The following is a 9,128-nucleotide window of genomic DNA, read 5'->3' on the forward strand; positions in this document are numbered from 1 at the left end:
TAGTTGCAGTTGCCTTAAATTACCTCAATGTTAACTCATAAATGTTGATATTCCTCAACTTATAATTAGGGAGTAATAAACTCAAAATGTTCAATATTTTTCAACTTAATTAAGGTTGGAAATACACTTAAAATATTTTACATATTGCAACTCATACGATGTGGGAAATAAACTCAAACTTTTTCATATTTTCTAACTTATAATATGGGAAATAACACTTAATCTTCAATATTTTTAAAATACTGTGGGAAATACACTTACAAATAATTCTAAACTGTTTGCCCAGTAAATTATAATCAGCTAAAAGTGTTAGAAAACATGAAAGTAACAACACTAACAATTTAACAACTTTTTATTAAACACAATGTGCTTTTAAAAAGGCACAAACAACAGAGCTCACTCATAAAAAAGTGCTTCATAAATAAAACAAGAGAAAAAGACTCCAAGGGTCTCCATCTCAATTCTAAAATTCAATAACATTTTCAGTATTAACAGCAATTGCAGCTATTAGAACATTGAGGCATTTAACACTTACTGTACCTTGACAGCTGCAGCTCACTTTCTTTTTTAAAAATACATTAAAAAAAAAAAAAAAAACAGTACTGGTTTCCACTGCTGTACTTATAGGGAACAAACATCAAGGCAGTGCATTTACGTATTAGGCAACAGAACATTAAACATGAATAGTGAACTGAACAGTCATTCATCTTAAATGTGAGGTAGAAGAGGCAAATGATTAGGAAAAACAAACAAACAAAAAAGCTTCCTCAATACTCAGCTCAACAAGTAGTCCATTGTGAGTGATTCACTCATTGAACAAATCATTCTTCAGCATCAGTAGACGCCCTTTCAGTGGTTTGTTGTCCTCAAGGCACATCACAACCTTCTGGATAAATGTGAATGTAAGCTCAAGTTTCTTTGGGTATTGTAGGTCTAGTGCATAGATGTACCCAAAGAGCAGGAGAAATGACTCAGCCAGATTTGTGGGACCATTCACAAGTATTTCATCCTCAACGACGATGCAGATGCTTTCGGGACTGAAGAGGGCCGAATCAGTAGTGTCATCCGTGACAACTGTCAGCAGAGCCACAGGAGTGTCAGTGAGGTCTGGACCATCTGCTGACTGCAAAACAAAAATAATACAAGAATGAGTTCAGCCCCACAAGGACACAAATCATGCTATTGATTAGAGGTGTGAATCTTCATAAGTCACACGTTTCTTTTAGGATTATAATTAGGGCTGGGTATCGTCACTGATTTCTAGAATCGATTCAATTCCGATTCACAAGGTCCCGAATCGCTTCGATCCACGATTCGATTTAATTCTGGGAAATTTTGACAGTCAGAAATATAATTCAGATCAGTACATTTACATATTTTTGTATCAATAAAAAGGAAGCTGACACATGCAAGACTTTATCAAAGGTGTGAGCGTCACAGCAGATGCCTTTGTGTCAAAGTAGCTGAGAATAAAACACAGAAAAACATGAAGGTGATTTTCCTGGCCTGGGATTTTATAAAAATATTCTGCAGTACATCAAAAACGAAAGAAAACCATTAATCAACATATGAACATTACCTCTGACGTTACAGCGGTTTTATTAGAGACACAGCGTTTTACATTTTGAATAATTTTAAAAAGTTTAAATTTGTTCAGTATTGAACAGCAGAAATTAGGTTTTCTTTTCGGAAGAATGTAAAAGGGAAAAAAACAGCGGCCGACAGCGCTGTAAGCAACAGTAGACTTGTGCGTAGCGAGCGAGAGAGAGAGAGAGAGAGAGAGAGAGAGAGAGAGAGAGAGAGAGAGAGAGAGAGAGAGAGAGAGATGGAAGCAAAACAGTAAAAGTCAGAGTGAATTCATGATGTTTATGTGAAGCGTTTGGATCTTCTTTTGCTGCTGGTTCGGTCAATATTGTTGGAGAGAGATCAAACTAACAGCTTTAGAATCAGCGCATAAAGGGCGTGAACACAAAGCGCGGACCCGCCGACAGATTAGAATCAGCGAGCTGTCGGCTTTCAGCCCCGACCGTGAGAAAGGCGACATCTAACTGATTCTGATCCGCGGGTCGCGCTGTGTGTTTACGTCTATGTGCAGAATCCGTGTACCTGCTCTCATTTACTGTCTTAACTGTTTGGTGGTTCTTGAAATTTTGTGAGATGTCACCTGAGATTCTGGCATTTCGGGCAAAATAAATTTATATTAAAAAATCGATTCAGGATTTTAATGAATCGATTTTACGTTTGCTTAGGCTGCTGCCCCCGCGACCTGGCTCCGGATAAAGCGGATGAAGATGGATGGATGGATTTTACGTTATCCAAGCCAGAATCGATTTTAATCGATGAATCGATTATAAAAACCCACCCCTAATTATAATGTCAACGATTTAATTTGATATTGCATTATCATGATGCATTACAATAATCTTAATTTGGGTTTGGTTTCAAAACATATGTTTAAATAAGTGTTTTCAATAATAAATATATGCCAAGATATTTGTTTTTGTTATTTATCAAACATTTCTCTGACCACAACATGGCACCTCCAAAAAAATAGAACACTTGAATTTTAAAAAGGGAGATAGATTATTATACAAAAAAAATCTGCAGATAAAAACTTTCAACTATTTTCATGTTTTCTGGTTTATGCGTAACAATCTTCTTGCAATCTTATTCAACAATAGTTGATATATGGGAGAAAACAAGTCAGATGAGGACTGTGTTGAACCTCCTTCCTGATATACACCCTGGTTCTCCTTGAGTTCTGAGCGATGTCATATGTTCGACTGAACAGCTAGGCAAAGGGGTTGATGCTGAGGCCAGTACACTTACATCACAAGTCCTGAATAACGTGGAGGCATCTTCACGCAGGTACACAGGAAGTGCAAGAAGGACGAGGGCCCGTCTTGTATTCACATCATGCTGTTCCTAGATGAACATACAATATCTATTAGAATAGTATTTACACAAATGCAGAGTAAAAACAAAGTGTTGGATAGCCATGTTCTGATTGTCATTGTTATAGATCAGGGGTGTCCAAACTTTTTGTGTAACGGGCTAAACCTGTCAATCTTGAAGGGTAACCCAAAAAAAATCTAAAAATTTTGAATAATTCAGGGCAAAATTCTCTAGTTTCTTTGTATTTATTTTTTATTTAAATTAGGACACAAATTATATAACTCACCCACTGACAACTGGTGAAATGTTGATTCTCTGTAGCGCTCCTTGCAGTCTCATATCTGTAAACAATATGTGCACAAAGACGACTTATTAATGTTCAAAAACATTTTTTGCACAGCACACACACACAAGTAGTCAGCTGATCTCATCTTATGCAGATCTGCTCCTTGATCAAGTGACATTTGTCCAGATTTTTGGCACGAGTGACGTCGAATCAGCACAGCAGCTGGATGGCCCGATTTACATACCCAGCGCAGCTGATACTCACCACAATAATTTACTAAGATTATATGCACTCCTGTTATTAAGTCCAGTTCAGTCTGTTAATGTTAACCGTTTCAAACTAATGTTAATAGGTGTGTTGCTAAGCTTAATAACTTAAATAACAAACTTGAAATTTACCCGTCCTATTTTCCCTTTTATTGTTTTTTCTCTGTGCTGTAAATCTTCTATCTAAGAAGAAATCTGAGGCTCCTGTTCTGAAAATAAGCTACCAAAGCTTTTTCTGAATGAATCAATAAAGATCCATTTATGGAAAGCTGTGATGAAGGCAGTTTTGTCTTTAATTATATTCAACAATATAACATATTCGACCACTTTTAAGTGATTTTGTGATCTTTAATACACTAAAGTTAAGGTTATTTACCCAATTTCTAGTAAGTGGTCCTCAGTGAAAAAAGTTTGGACACCCCAGCCTTACAGGTTAGGGAGTATTTGTGATCCGCACAGTCTGCATCAATGATTTTTTCTTAGCCTGGGAGCAGAACGCGGCTCTTTATTTTCATTTCATTTCATTTATCTATCAAAGATCGATAGGGTCTGGCTTAAAGGTGTCAAGGAGGCGCCTCAGTCTGGCTGGCTGAGCCTTGTCGAATTAGCGTGAACAATTTAGCTGAACTTCGTTCGTAGCACCGAGTTCGACCAGTGTATAATGTTAGGCTGAATCAGGCGATGCGTTTTTCCGCAAGCCTTGACTTGTAGAGCTCGCTTAGTGGAATACCCCTCTAAACTGTTAAAAGGATTTCGAGATTATCTCACAACCACACATTTGAGACTACGAAAAAATACAAACATGTGTCTAATTACCATCATGATAACACACTCATGTTGTTTATTATTGTTCGCTTCATGCTAGCGCGCACACACACACACACACACACACACACACACACACACACACACACACACACACACACACACACACACACACACAGCTCAACAGCGTAAACTACTGACTGTGTAACACGGACACTTATTGAAATAAGTATACTCACAATACGCACGTGCATTACCGGCGAATACGACAACCGGTAGAAACGGACAGTGGAAAGTTTTAGTAGAAAGTTCAAATGCATGGAGGTAGAACTGCCACCGTCAACTTCCCGGGCAAGAATACAATGCATTATGGGAAATGTTGTCCCCCACGGAAAACCGCCAAAACGTTACACCATTCTAATTTGAAATAACATTACGTATTTGTCACATTCGAAAATTTCTAAAATTACAATTACTTGGATTCGAATTCATTTATAACAAACATTCACTGTGCACAAAGTACGAATATATTTCCAGTAAAAAATAAAAAAAAGAATGTTTATCGAAATTAAATTTAAACAAAACAAAAACACGTTAGACTTACCAAATTTATGGCAGTTGATGAAAAGAAATAAGGTGGTGGTCGTGGTGGGTTGAAGTTGGGGACTCTTAATCCACACGTCTGGCCAAATCTTCCCCGCATCAAGGTAAATTCAAGATGGCTGACTCAGCTTTCCTGAAGGAGCGACAAGACTCCACCCACCAGAACGTCACTAATATATGCTTCTTAAACTTTTTGAGCGTTCCAAACAAATTAGCTAAAAGATATTGAGCCCTATTCAATTAAAGCTGCATAAAAGCCAACAGAGCTCAATACTTTATAGTTTGCTTAACTACAAAACGACATTTGAGTGTTATGAGCTTATTAGTTATGAGCTAGGACAACTGTTAGGGATTACAGTGTAGCTTTAGAAGAACAACATGTGGTCATGCCCATCTTTTATGTACAGTCTTTGGGGAAACGAGAGTAAAAGAATCTAAAATCAGTCACTTGGTGAAGAACATGCAGTGATTTCTTTAATTATTTGTAAGATGATAGTTTTTATTACTTCAATTAACTTCAACCATAGTTATAGGAGTGTAATTATATGGAAAATAGTTTCTTTCACAATTGGAAATAATTTTCTGCAGGTGATACACTTAATCACTGCTCTCTAAGACCAGCCTGTGTGTCACACGCACACGCACGCACGCACACACACACACACACACACACAGCTGACAATAACATAAGCTTCCAGTGCTATTCGTCAAACTGATTTCTGCACATTTGTCATTTATGCATCGCTGCTGATTCATCAGCTGCTCTCGGCGATGCCGAGGTTATTGAGACGGGAACAGTTCTTCGTCTGTGAACGCCCAAGTTACAGTTAATGTTTGGTTTACAGCTCCCCGGCATCGCTGCAGTCTTCTACTGAGACGCTCCTCTAATCTGCTTTTATGGCTTTGTCTTTCTGTAATGCTTTTGTGTCTCAAATACGCCACTTTCAGCTGCTCTTTCGGAGGAAACGTGCCATAAAAAGGTTTTTTTAATCGTGAATCACATTCAGTTCTGTAACGGATCTGAACCTCAGTCCCAACGTGCTGAAATACTATAAGATCTTATTGGAAAGTGGAGCCAAGACTGGCAGAGGTGGTTGGTGTTATTTAAAACGAAAGCTCAGTGTGTGTGTGTGTGTGTGTGTGTTTGTGCGTCTGCTGCATCTGTGTGTGAAGGTAAAGGGTGTGTGTGGATGTGTCTCTCTGTGCATAACAGTGGAACAGAAGAGCTGCCATCTGGTAAAGCTGTCCACCTGCTCACACTCTGTTGGTCCTCTCTTTTCTTTGTGTGTGTGTGTGTGTGTGTTAGGTAGGTAGCATCTTGGTTGTCTCTTAAATCCCTGCTTCTGCCTTGGTCTGATTGAGCAGTGTGTGTGTGTGTGTGTGTGTGTGTGTGTTATTGCCACCTACCCTGTACATTTCCCAGCATGCACTGTTGCAAACCCGAAGCTTTGAAGGTTTAGCTTTCACACCTGTAAACTCTCGTGTATGTACGTCGGTAAACAGGTGGAACATCAGTGAGCCAAATGTGCAGAGGAAATAAAACTATGACTTCATGGACACTCAGTAAGTGTTTATGATCCAGGATGAAGAGCAGCGTCGTGCCTTAAAAGCCTCATATTAGTATTTGTTATAAACAGGTGCAGCAGCTGTTATCTGTGCTTTGGAAAGCTAAATGTGTGAATCACGGGAAAATACCCCTGAAGCACTAAAACACCCTTCAGAGTAACGGCTGGACTAATTAAATATGAGACGACTGTTTCATCACATCTCTGCTGACACCTCATTCTTCTTCCTGAGCTCTTAGGTCTTCAGGTCAGAGGTCATGGGGATCTGGCTTTTCAGGCAGTGGCACCGAGGTGGTGGAATTCTCTTTCAAAAGCAGCTGAGACATTTTTAGACAGACAAGCTTTTAATGAATTTGCTGTTTGATGTAGTTTTCCATTGCTTTCCATTCTTATGGTGCATTTTTATTCTCACGTTATGCTGAAGCAATAAGAATTTGACTGACTTTGTATCACGGGGACATGAGGTGAAGAGTCTTAAAGTCATCAACAAACACAACCAAAGAATTACAAACACGCATAAATGATAAATAAATGTTTGGTCCGAGGTTTTTGGTGGGAGCTGAAACTCCAGACCATCGGCAGCCACGTTGGGCTCAGCTTTGCAAAGTGTTGCTGGAAACAAATCAGTGCTGCTCAGAACCAGTCCTACAAACATGCGTCCATTTAGAAAAAATAACGAGCTCGTGTCACAACAGCGCCACCATGTGGTCAATTAGATGTGCGATCCTGTTACACATTCGCACTTTGCTTATGGCCTCACCAGCCCAAAGAGAAACCACACTGAGAAACATGCAAGCTGCAATTTCAGCTGCTGCTGATGCTCATTTAAAAAAACGAAGAGGAGAAAGAAAACAAATCGGTGCTGGGTGGGAGTGGACTGCGCCGTGTTTTGGGTTTCTGGTTTGTTCTGTTAGTTCTTCCTGCAGCCTAGCAGGGCCACATTAGCCCTCCCCAAATTTCCTGTAATTGATCAGCTATCCATATATAACACACCAAAACAAAAACCCCAGAGAGCGCAGCATGGACTTTAGAAAGCTGCAAAATGTCAGCCCTGTTAACATGCAGAAAAATGCAGATGTGTTGGTTACTTCATGCGTGGACACTAAAATGTTTGGCTTTGGTGCTTGTCCAGTAAACGTGTAACCTGATGGTCACATTACAGCGAGTGAAAACCCCTCAAACGTGGGTCAGTGGAGGTGAAAGTATGTGTCCTGCCTGACTGCACTCACCTCCTCTCCGCTAACACTCTTCCTCCCACCGTGTCAGGTGAGTGCCAATCTGCACACTGCCTCTGGCGACGTCTCCATGGAATCATCCGACTTTGCTCTGTGAGCGCTTTTACATTAAATGCAAAATAAACAACCCAGGCCGCTCATTAAAAAAGCATGACTGCTCCCGGGAGCCGCCGGTCGCTGAGAATATTTCGAAGAGGGAAATGGGGAAAATGGCCGCCTGTCAGACAGGCCTGCAGTGGCGTGTTTGCCTCTTTCATTAACTGTCAGCTGTGAGTGTGAAGAAGGATTCCTTTGACACAAAGCACAGGTCAGATTATCGAAAGGCTGCTGTCATATCGTCGTTATGGCCGCACTGTGCCTGTGCTCTTGTTCTTCAAAGAAAACTGAGACGGAGAAGAAGATAATAAAGGAAATGCACGACAAAGGAAAAGAGAGAAGGCAGAGGAGGGGCGACTGCAAGCGCAAGACACAGAGGAAGAGGGGGGATGCTCACTAGCCGATGACCAAATGATTCGTGACAAGTTAGCTCAGTGCACAGACCTCTGGGGTCACCCGGGAAGATAATGGGGAGGGTAAGAGCAAGGGAGGGGTCACGAAATGAGACAGAGCAGAACAAAAAAGGAAGGGAAAGGAGAATTGGAAGAGAAAGATGGGAAGATTAGCAGAGGGAGAGCAAGAACCCCAGGAAGTGACAGTCGGTACAAAAGTGGGTCGACTGAGAAAAATAACAGAACAGGAACTTCTAATAGTTTGTAACTCAATGGAAACTGTGCATTCAGAACAATCTCCGGCTGCCGGCTCCACTCAGAAATATCCCCACAGATACTAGATGGACTGCAGTGATTGTTTCCCACAGACCAGAGCCTCACCTTAACCCCTCCAACGCCACCAGCAGGTTCACATTTATAGTTGTAGGGACCAAATTTGGAGGCTCATGCAGCCCAGTGAAGACACATGCGTGTATTTACATGATCAGGTGCAGGTTTACTAAGTGGTGACATGAGTATTTGAACCAGTTTATTTTACTGAGTGAGTAAAAGGATTGTAGCTCAGAAGATACCAACCTGAGACCGCAAACATTCACCTTCCATAGCATAGGAAGCTAGCAGACAGCTAGCAGTTACAGCCGCCTGTGTCACCATCCGCCTGTCAGTCAAACGTTGAGCCTTTGAATAGGTGACTTATAAAAACGTACAGACACCAATCAGTTTGTGCATCAGGCTGTAAACGTGTTTATTTCTGTTGTAAAGTTTTAACATTGGAGTCTATGGGGACTGATTCACTGCTGCCTCTGCTGGACGTTAGAGGAACTGCAGGTTTGGGGCTTCATTTTTCTACCCTTGTTGAAGTTGACCCATTTCCCCCTTTGTTTGACACAACTAGCAGAACAGAGTCATTATAACCATTATTTTTGTCAATTAAAGTCTAAAAGCGTGAATTTGTAACGAGACACTGTTGACCCGAGTGTCCTGATCTCTCCTTTGCACATATTTCAGCGCACCTTTGGCTAAAA

General features: G+C 40.5%; 1 long non-coding RNA gene across 2 annotated transcripts; it reads right to left on the reverse strand.

The window, feature by feature from the left end:
- Positions 1-282: 282 nt before the first annotated feature.
- On the reverse strand, positions 283-5,168 carry LOC308402800. Of its 2 annotated transcripts, none has more exons than XR_013972806.1 (4): positions 4,817-5,168; positions 3,182-3,236; positions 2,830-2,925; positions 283-1,123 (listed from the first exon to the last, which is right to left on the reverse strand). It is a non-coding gene; the product is annotated as an uncharacterized lncRNA (long non-coding RNA). The 2 variants fall into 2 exon arrangements; XR_013972807.1 differs by having other exon boundaries at positions 4,452-5,167.
- Between the last annotated feature and the right edge of the window lie 3,960 nt (positions 5,169-9,128).

Source organism: Rhamphochromis sp. 'chilingali', assembly GCF_963969265.1.
Source record: "Rhamphochromis sp. 'chilingali' genome assembly, chromosome: 9".
NCBI lineage: Eukaryota > Metazoa > Chordata > Actinopteri > Cichliformes > Cichlidae > Rhamphochromis > Rhamphochromis sp. 'chilingali'.